Raw genomic sequence first — 9,912 nt, 5'->3', positions numbered from 1 at the left:
TAACTCCACTGCTGTGACTGCAGCAGAGGGAACGGTTTGATAACCAACGCAGCAGCAGATACGAAATCTCCGGCTCCCGCCTACTCCCTTAGCATCGCGGCTGGAAAGCGTCCAGACCACAGAATCCTGGAAGTGATTGGGAAGAGAGGGCCGGAGCCGAGGCCTTGGGAAGCAGCTTGGGTCTGCTTGCTGATCTCTATTCACAGCAGCTCAGGAGTTAACCAACTGCCTGCGCCCGCACCTTCTATTTGCCTTGGATTTGCACCAAGCTTGAGTCATCACGTTCAAACAGAGGGGAGGGAGCGGGGGAAAGAGCTTCGTTTTCCAAGAAGGGCATTCCCATACCAGGACACTGTTAAGTTCTTACCAGGAAAAGGAGCCTTTTTGGAACGAGGTGGGTGGGTGCGTACCTTCTCTGAAGGGAAAACAGGAGCTGCTCAGATCTATACGTGATCACAAACAACTCAGCTGCGCCGGGGTCCGAATGAAGCAGGACCTCCGGGTACAGCGGCTCACGTCTGCCTTTTCAGAAAGATGTAATGGAGCTGCAGCAAAAGTAACCTCGTGCCGTAGGTGGGACCGAGGGCTTTTATAGTAGCAGACTCTCAAAGGAACGCAAGGAATGCGGGGTGTAAACAGATTAGATCTTTTCCCCCTTCTTGCAGAAAGGCCCAGGTTTCTTCCCTTTCCTCCGAGGCTTGAGAAATTTAAATGAAATCCCGAAGCACGCATGTTACTCAAGCGCACTCCGTCCCCAGCCTGGGATTCAAAGCCAACAATTCACAGGTTTTTCCTGTTTAATCAGGGCTTGTGCAGGAACTCGGTGGAGCCCTGGAACCGGATCCGCTGGCCGTTTGGGTTGAGCCGGAACGAAATTGACCTACAGCCCATTAACCCCTCACTTTGCTACTTCACCCGTTTGGAAGCGTCGGTCCTACAGTTACCGACGCTGCCCAGTGGCCATGACTCTGCAGAACGGATTTCCTAGCCCAGACCCACAACCCCCTGTTGGGTCTGTCCGTGCGCAGGGAAGGCAGAGGGCTGATCCCGGGGCTGAGCAGGGCCTGAAGGTCAGCAGGAGGCTCAGGTGGGAGCGGTGACGGAGCGGTGGGACTGGGAAGGGCTGAAGGAGGCGGAACTGGGGGAGTAAGTCCGACAAGGGCAGCTCCTTCGACCCACCCAGGAAGATCATCAGCACTAATGAGCGAGAATATTAACAGGAATCGGGGGAATTCTAATGGTACTGCGACAGCATTAGGGGGGAGAGGCGCGTGGATCTGCCGTGTCTTCTGCTCTCGCTCCAGGAAGTTTGTGAGCTGACGGTTCCTGAAAGCCTGCACAGATACGATTCCCGTGCTTGTTTACGTACCCTGCCCACACCTTCGTAGCAGCGAGGTCACACACAGTCTCTCGATCCCTCCCTCCCTGGCAGAACGATTGTTTTAACCCCGAGACCTTAAAACCTCCAATGCCAGCAACACTTCCCAAATCAAGGAAGCGAACTTCAGAAAATCTAGTGCTTTTCTTCGCGCTTTCCACTTTCGTTCTGATTTCCAGTAGCTTTGTGAGGGTTCTGTTAAGCTGATGGCGAGTTACACGGCGTTATCTTTCATAACGCATCCTTCTGTCTCCTCACCGCACACCTGTCACGGTTGTGTGACCTGGAAGGGCCCGAAATCAGCTTGAAATCATCACAAGCGCTCTTTCCAGCAGCGGTTCCTGCATTCTGAGGCCTTATTTGGTCCTGCTGAGGGGTGCTTCCCAAAGTAAGGGTTTAAACTATGATCACAGGAAGGAACCCAGAGTCACCTCTTTCCTTGCGAAGGCAGAAACTGCTGGCAGCAGCTGCAACGGGCAGCTGCAAGCAGTAATTAAAAGCAGAGGGGGGCTATGAAAGATGCAAATTCACATAGAAGGCAGAGAGAGTCCTCGGGTTTCTGAACCCAGGAGCTGGGCCAACGAGGCGCACGTCACACCATGACTGATTTGCATCGGCCACGCAGCGGTGTTACAGATATTCTACCCGCTGCACAGTGAGAAAACTTCCCTGGCTCGCTTTCCAGTAGACCAAGGCATCTTGTTCTAGGATAGCATAAGGCAATGCTACTAATTCTATTGCAGAAAGCAGCACTTGATGTGGACGGGGTCAGAGAGCCGCCCGAGCGTGGCTTCTCCCAAGAAAACATTTTGCCAGTCTTCCGAAAGGCGTTCTCTTTCCACCTGTCACCGCCCTATAAATCATTAGCAATAATTATCCTCTTCGCTTGAGCCCAAGTGAAACCAAACCAAACAAGAAAAAAACCCATTTCTATTAGAGATAGCAGATATTAATCAGAACCCAAATTCCAGGGAAGCTGATGAGAGATTTCCTGTCGCCCTCTACGGCCTCCGGACGCCCCGTGGTTTTTGTTAAGTTTTAATTGCGCTGGGCCCAGCGTGCTATCTGTATGTACGCACACGTCTGTGCACGCGTGCATCCCTTTTACAGTCTAGAATCTCGTGTGCTGATTTCATCTCGAGAGGTGATCACCTCTTTAGGCCGACGTGAAGCGGGATGCCGGCACGCCTCCGGCGCGCAGCTCTCCTCCCTCCCTCCAGCCCGCTCCACCAGCAGGCCACGGCACTGAGCAGAAAGGTGGCAGCACCCAAGGCCTGCCCACGGGGCTGTTCACGGGCCCAGAAGCGTGTGAGCATCAGGAAAGGAAGACTGGGACTGCAGGAAGCCCTGCAGCTCCTGCAACCCCAGCGTGTCATCTTTGCGAGTCTTCGCGTTTGGAATAAACGCACACAGTGACTAGCAAGAAGCAAACGGTGACCTTAGGGCTTCCTCCGTGTGTTCAGGTTGCCCCGAACGCTTGGCACCGTGTCAGAGGGGCTGCGAGCGGTGCTTGCCACGTTCCTTTCGATACCCCATTTAAAGCCCTGTCTGCCTCCCATGCCCTGCTGCAGCATTCACCTGAATTTGCAGCGCTGTGACTGGCTTTGCTAGAACGTCAGTTCCTTCCTACAGAAGTAATTTCCCTTCCCTACAGTTGTTGGACGCTCACACGCCTGTGAAAGCATCCCATAAAACAAGAGGAGAGCCTCCTCGTCTTCAGACAGCGTGCTGCACGTACTCCCACAGCTCAACCTGCGCCTGAGTTTTACAGCTCATCTCAGAGCAGCACCCCTCCGCACAGCCCCTTTCTTTCACCACGCGCTCAGCACAACACACAGACTCTACGTTAGCCCTCCTTTGCGGAGGGAGTCACTGCGTATCCATCCCACAGAGACGGAGCTCTCCCCCCTCAGCCGCCAGCAGAGCTGGGAGCCCTGCGAGGAGCAGCTCTGCTGACGGTTGGAGGAGTGAAGCGGCCCCGAGGGTTCGCATCGCCGGGTCCAACGTAACACGGCCGCAATCACTATCAGTCTCCACAGACCCTCGTGTTTTAAAAGAAGTAGAAAACAAATGTTTGTCCTTGCGTTCTGCTGGCAATTTCTCTCCTGGTGTCCGAGTGGTCAGAAGGGGGGAAGTCGCCTGCAGCCACAGCTTCTGATGCACAAAGGGCAGCAGCGGGAGCCACCCCGCTGCCGCTCAGCCTCATTCCAACAACCGCAGCGCCTTTTGCTCCTGAACCACTTCCCAAGCTCCCTCAGAACGTGGCAAAGTGCAGCTATCACCATCCCTCGAGAAAAGCCTTCATTAAGAAAAGATAAAGTCAATCACTTACTTGTTCTCTCCCGCCGTTTAAACACACGCGCACAGAAACAAAACAAAACGAAACAAAACAAAAAAGCAACAAAAAACCCCAAACCAAACAAACCGAAGCAACTTCTGGCTTCGTTTGGCCTCGCTCACGTTCAGAAAAATAAAAGCCGGGGTAAATGCCAGCCCTGAGTTCACCCGAGACCTTAGGAAGCTCGGGGAAAACAGGGCGGAAGGGGAGCACCCCGGAGGAATCTCGGAAGAGCGGATTTATTCCAAGTGCTTCGCAGCGCTGTTATCTCCGCCTTGGCTAAGCGGAATGCTGGTGAAAATCTTTGCCTGGTACAGTGCGGAGCCTCTGGTTCACAGGCCAGGAATTCTACGCTGAATAATTTTTAACTTCGGCTCCGGGAGGAAAAGCAGAGTCTCGTACATTCTGCCCGCTTTGTCTGTCGGCTTTGTCTTTTTATTGCACGGAAGGAGAGCTCCTAATTTTCGGGGCAGGTGGGGGACGGGGACGGGCACGCAGCGTGCCCTGAGCTGGGGGACACGGGGGGACAGGGGCAGAGCGACGCCGGGGGGCTTTTCAGAGGAAATCAGAGGGCTGAGAGCGGCCTTTCGAGAACCGTAGGCAGTGACTTCCCAATTCTTTTTTCTCACTTAAAGACAATAATTTTGGAGACGTGCAGCGAATGCCATCTAACCCCCCCGGAACCGCTGCGACAGCAGCAGGTAGCGATTCTGACGGACCGGTTTGTTCTCTGAGTTGTCTTCCCTCGTTAGAGGGCTGGCTGAAATTGGGGACGCCCCAAGAGGCAGGAGAGCCTGCCTGAAGCCACGGAGTCGATGTGCAAAGATCCGGGGCGAGAAATAAACGCAGGAGCGAGCCGCTTTGGCTCTGCAGGAATTACATCACCCGCCGGGAGCGCCGGGAGCGAACCGCATCTCCTGAGCTGCACCCAGGCACGCCGAGTTGGACTCAATGACCCTGACAGGTCCTTCCATCTCGGGTTATTCTGTGAAACAAGAGATCCGATGTCTGAGCAGAGCATTCCTCACGGCCTCTTCCCCACCTGGAGACGTGGGCCAGGACGTGGGGAACGAGGCGCCGCCCAGCGTCACCCCACGAGAGCCACCAAACCTACGTCTGCCGGGCTCCAGGCCCGCGCTCGTTCCACGTGCCCACGGTGCTTCCATCCACGGTATTTCCAAATGCTGCTTTTCTCCTTCAGGGTCGGTGGGATCCTCGGCCCGCAGCGACCGCCGTGCGGAGCGCAGCTGCCCTCTTCCACCACGAAAAGAGAAGGGGGAAGGCTCTCTGGAAACAACGCTTGGCTCCAGCGGCTGCGTGCGGAACCCGCTGTCGCATACATGTGTAGGATATGCAAACAGCCACGCGTGCGGCTGTAACGGGGATGCGTTCACCCACACCGAAAGCAAAAAGCGAGAACCGAGGCGAAGGAAAACGCCACGGAACCACACAGGTGGATGACGGGGCAGGTCCGGAAAGCGAGCAGCGAGGAATGCATTCGACACCATTTAAGAAGGGATTTTGTGTGCGTGTCTCTACCGAAGTGTGACTTCAGAGACTCTCTCAGTGCGCGTACAGGCGAAGGCTCCCCGCCAGCAGCGCCCTCCATGACAAACGCGTGCAAATCCTCCCGTGCTCCCCAAGAGAAACCTTCCCCCGGACCCCCCTCCGTCAGCAGCAAGCCTCCCGGGGCTGCGTTTGCACAACGCCGCCGCTTCCAAAGCAAACAGACACCCCCACACCGCAGCGGCTATTCCATATTGAGGCGCATCAATAAAACGTGATTTACAGCGTCGTCACTGGAACGTTTTGTCCTTATCGAGCTCGAGATAAGATAGGAGGCATTGAGAAAGGCTCGTTAAAGCGCAGTCCGGCCGTCGGCACGTTAACGAACTTGCTTTTCAAAGCTTATTAGCGAAGAGGCAACCGGTATAAAGGAACAGCTTGCAGGAGCGGGCGTGAGCTGGGAGAGGGAGAGCGGCGGTTACACCATCGCTTCTACCTTCGAGAAGCGCACTTGTTTTACGATCCTGAATTATTCCAGAGCTCCCGCGCGGACGAAGAGCTCGCCGGGCTCCTCCCGCCCCTATCTTTCTCTGCTTCAAAGTGCAACGGGAGTATTTCAGAAGCTGCCGGGAGTTTTGCCTCCTCTAGGAGCGCCCTGAAGCGGTACTCGTTTGTCAGGGGGAGGTTCGCAGGGCAGAGAGCCCGGCGATATCGACAGGGAAGGCCTTGTGCGAGGAAGCACCAAACCGTGCGCTGCAAGGAGACGGCTTTGCAGCACGCAGCCTCACAACCCTCGGCGCGCAGCCCAGTTTTCAGCCTCTGAGCCCCTCCGGCACCGACAGAACGCCGAGTCACATCCTTCAGGTTCGGGACGTCCCCTTCGGAGCGGCTTTGCTCTCATCCCCGCGCCCTCCGGCTTCCGCCCCCCGCCGTTTCCCCCACCTCGATGCGCCGTCCTTATCGTCCTCTTCCTAATTTTGAGCGTGTGTTAAGATAAGGCAAACAGATAAGCGATCTCTCCCACAGAGATTTACTTGCATAGTCGGAACATGTACTCCAATTAGAGCACAAAAGACCTCAGTCTCTCCGTCCCCTTTAACTCCATCGGTAAGGTCAATATTTGCCCGGCGGTCGCTCCCACCGCCCAGGCAGCGGGACAGACAGACAGAGCCGACATCAGGAGACAGATCGCTTTTCATCTCGCGGTCTGCAATCGGACAGGCGTTGCAGAAGTCACCACGAGAGAAACGACAGCACGGGGGCCGTCGACCCAAGGGCAGGGGGAATTCCCCCGCTTGAAATGTTAAACACCCAGGCCAGGCGTCTTCGAGGAAGGCACGTCTCCACGCGCGGACGGCGGCTCTTTAGTCCCCAGCGCCCTGAGCGTGAGACGCGTTTCACCCGCGCCGCTTCCCCTCTCCTTCCCCACGTCCCCAGATCCCCCCGTCCTCCCCACCAGCCTCCCGCGTCTCTCCATTCATCCGCCGCCGGCGGAGTTCTTACAACCAGCTTTCCCCATCCCAGCAGGACGCGGTCGACGAAGCCCTCAGCTTCGCGTGGGGGGCACAACGCGTAAGGGCAAGGCGCTCCTACGGCCACAGCCGTCCCAAAAGTTGGGTCTGAAGGAGGGCGCTCCGTAAAGGAGAGAGAGGCACGGCCTCCCGAGAGCCATTCTGCGCCCTCCACGGGCATCGCGGGACCTCGGGCTCGTCGGCCGACCCAGATCAAAACCCCGCAGGCTTGAGCGCGGCGAACGGCTGCTGACACCTGGCGGCGAGGTCCAGGGCCAAGCCGGCCAAGCCGGACGCACCTGTCGGGGTTCTTACGGGCAACATCTGCAGAGAGACGGGGTACAGAGAAAGACCGCGGCTGCACACCGGGAGTTCAGAACCGCCACACGAAGCGGCGCTGGGGAGAAGTGACGCGACGGCTTCAGGAGTCGTCCGTACACCGAACGCCGCCGCAGCTGCTTGGGACGGGAGAAAGCGTCCAGCAGCCAAAGCGCTCGGGGAAAAGGAGGCAGCACCAGACAAAGCATCTCTTCTGAGGCTTTGAAGTCCATCCGACGTCTGCTCGCAAATGGGAGGAACCGTTAGGAACGCATGCGAAGCGATTAGCGAACATCCGCACCTATTAGGCAGAAAGGAAAAATAACCAGACCCAAATAGCTGTCGGAACGGCTCCCTTTGCTCCTTCATGTCACCTGAGCTCACCGTTCGCAGAAACTCAATCTCGGCTCTGTAAACGAGCATACGGTGGGGAAACAAGAGGGAAAGGCAAAACGTTTCTGCCCGGCTTTAGGCGCGGAGCAGGCTTTGTGCGATCAGAGCAGGGAGGTTGCGGAACGTAAACCCAGTAATTCAGGCACTCATTCTAATCGCAGGCAGTTTATTGCGCCGCACGCCGCATCACCGAGCCACCCTAGGCACCGCATCGTCGGAAACGCCTAAGCCCGACTTCGGGGGCCTTCCGTACCCACGCTGGCTTTTCATCCTTGCTCAACTCTTCGGTAGCGGAATCGGGTCGTGATTCGTCGTTTTCTTACAGTGAAACGTATTCACATGAGGCGTACTTACGCTTCCCAACCCAACCTTCGGATCCATCCGAGCAGCTCTGCCCACCCGTCTCCCTTCGGCTGCGGGGAGAGATAAAAATCTCCCCGCCGAACACGAAGACGACTCCAGGAATTCCGAGCGCCCATCCCGCACTCGCGGCACCCGGCGGGGCTGCGCGGGCACCGCTAGGTGTCACCCCCCGCCCGCCGACCGTCCCGGCGCCGCCGCAGGGTCACCTCGCGGGGCGGTGACCGTCGCTCGCTGTCAAGCGGCGCCTCGCGTTGCCCCGAGGGAGGCTCGAGTCGGATGTTAGGAAGATTTTCTTTTCCGACCGAGCGGCGACGCGTCGGCCGCCCGGGGAGGGGGGGCCGTCCCCATCCCCGGAGGCGTCCGACGCGGAGACGCGGCCCGGAGGGACGCGGGCAGCGTTGGCGGTAGGCGGGCCGGTGGACTGGATGACCTTCGAGGTCATTTCCTGCCTCCAGGATTCGACGGTGCCACGATAGGAAGTATCGCTTTTCAGAAAGGGCGGTCAGGCACTGGAAGGGGTGCCCAGGGAGGCGGTGGAGTCACCGACCCCGGGGGTGTTCAAGGAAAGGCTGGACGTTGTGTTGAGGGACGTGGTTGAGTGGGAGCTATTGGCAATAGGCGAACGGTTGGACTGGATGAGCTTTGAGGTCTTTTCCAACCTTGGTGATTCTACGATTCTATGATTGTGAGCACGAGGGTAGGGTTTGTCTCCGAGCAGCGCGCCGGACTCTGCACCTCCCAGGGAAAGCGGAAGCTCCAGCGCGGGGCTGGGAATTAGAAAAGCCTCGTTATGCGCTGCAGAACAAAGGGAACATCGAGGAAAAAGCAGCCTCTGCTTCGCAGCGCTCCTGCTCCAGCTCCAGCCGCTCCGTGCCCGGGGGAGCGCCGGCACAGAGCCCTCCCGGGTCCTGCAGAGCCGTAAAAGAGCGAGAGCGACCGGCGCGGACAACGCGCAGACAGGGAGGAGGAGGCACCGGGGCCGGATTGCAGGCTGTCAGACAGAGCCCCCATCCCATAACGTCAGGGTCGCAGAGATGCTGATGCTGATGCAGCAGGGCTTCTGCCACCTCAGGCCGACGCTTTGCTCGGGCACAGGAATCTAATAGCTGCAAGCGACGCCCCCCCCCCCCCCAACTCGTCGGGCTTTGAAACACACCCAGCAACACTCGTCCCCAGCAAAGGCAGCTGCCGCCCCGAGCCCGAGCTGGGTTCCGTCAGACGAAGCCAGGGGTGCCGCTTTGCATCCCCGCACGGCAGCGAGCCTGAGAAGCTAATTAGCGCCCGTTCGCTGCTTTCAGGGCGGAGATTCTGAGCGTCGTCGGTAAACTCATTTCGCGGAGTCGCACTTAATTTGCAGCGATGGCCGTTTGTAAGGGCTTCGTTCCGGCATCTCTAAAGAGCGGCGCTACAGAGGGGCTTTGATGATCCCTCTCGTTCTGACAGCCCGCTGAGAGCAGAACGCACGCAGGAATGGAAAGGCGCCTCGGAGCCGCGCCGAGAGGCCGAGTGCCGTTAAGCGAGGGATGTGGGGTTTTTCCCCTTTAGGCACGACTGGAAAGCGGAAGCTCTCCAAGAAATCCGCTTTGCCTCTTGAAGTAGCGACACGCGAAGTCCTGCCTGCAACCTGCACCGTGCAACCTGCACCCCACGGCTCTCGGGAGCCCGACGTAGGGATGCCGGTTCTGCTGCCGGGCTCCTCCAGCCCTTAGGGGTCAGCGTGGCATCGCACGCACAGGGCCAGGGTTGTCAGGGCGAGCCAAGCACAGCGTTGTTAGCGTAGCTGTCAGAGCCCAGGCCGGCCCTAACGAGGCCCCCAGGTGCCACAGGGCCGGGCCGCCCCCAGCACAGCTGCACCTTGTTGGCAGCTTAGGGCAGGGCCCACCCTCAACGCCTTTTAAACCCCTCCGGAGGCCGCTGGGAGCTACCGGGGGCTGCTGGGAGGTCCTGAGTTCATTCAGAGCCCGCTCAGCACGCTGCCGGGCTGTCATGCTGCTCTCTCTCTTTGGGAGGTGGTGCTGGGCTTCTGCTGGGCTCCTTTTCGTTTTGGGCTCTGCTTTCTGCTGGGCTCCTTTTCATGTTGGGTTTTTTTTCATTTTGGGCGCTGC

At 58.1% G+C, this 9,912-nt stretch overlaps 1 protein-coding gene across 6 annotated transcripts in view; it reads left to right on the top strand.

Moving 5' to 3' along the window:
• Positions 1-305: 305 nt before the first annotated feature.
• LOC122167155 overlaps positions 306-9,912 on the top strand; it is a 15,452-nt gene continuing 5,845 nt past the window's right edge. For 2 of the 6 annotated variants that reach the window (XM_042831534.1, XM_042831533.1), the window contains exons 1-2: positions 306-394; positions 806-1,087. The gene's annotated coding sequence lies outside the window, so the exon portion shown is untranslated. Of the gene's footprint in view, positions 395-805; positions 1,088-4,244; positions 6,087-8,156; positions 9,519-9,912 lie in introns of those variants that run through there. The other 4 variants (XM_042831528.1, XM_042831535.1, XM_042831527.1 and 1 more) reach the window with 4 other exon arrangements.

The sequence above is a fragment of the Centrocercus urophasianus genome, unplaced genomic scaffold, assembly GCF_019232065.1.
Source record: "Centrocercus urophasianus isolate 14NV4802_14NV808 unplaced genomic scaffold, USGS_Curo_1.0 seq_36, whole genome shotgun sequence".
Lineage (NCBI taxonomy): Eukaryota > Metazoa > Chordata > Aves > Galliformes > Phasianidae > Centrocercus > Centrocercus urophasianus.
Note: the sequence above shows the minus strand (reverse complement) of the source record. Positions and strands in the feature narration are given on the sequence as shown.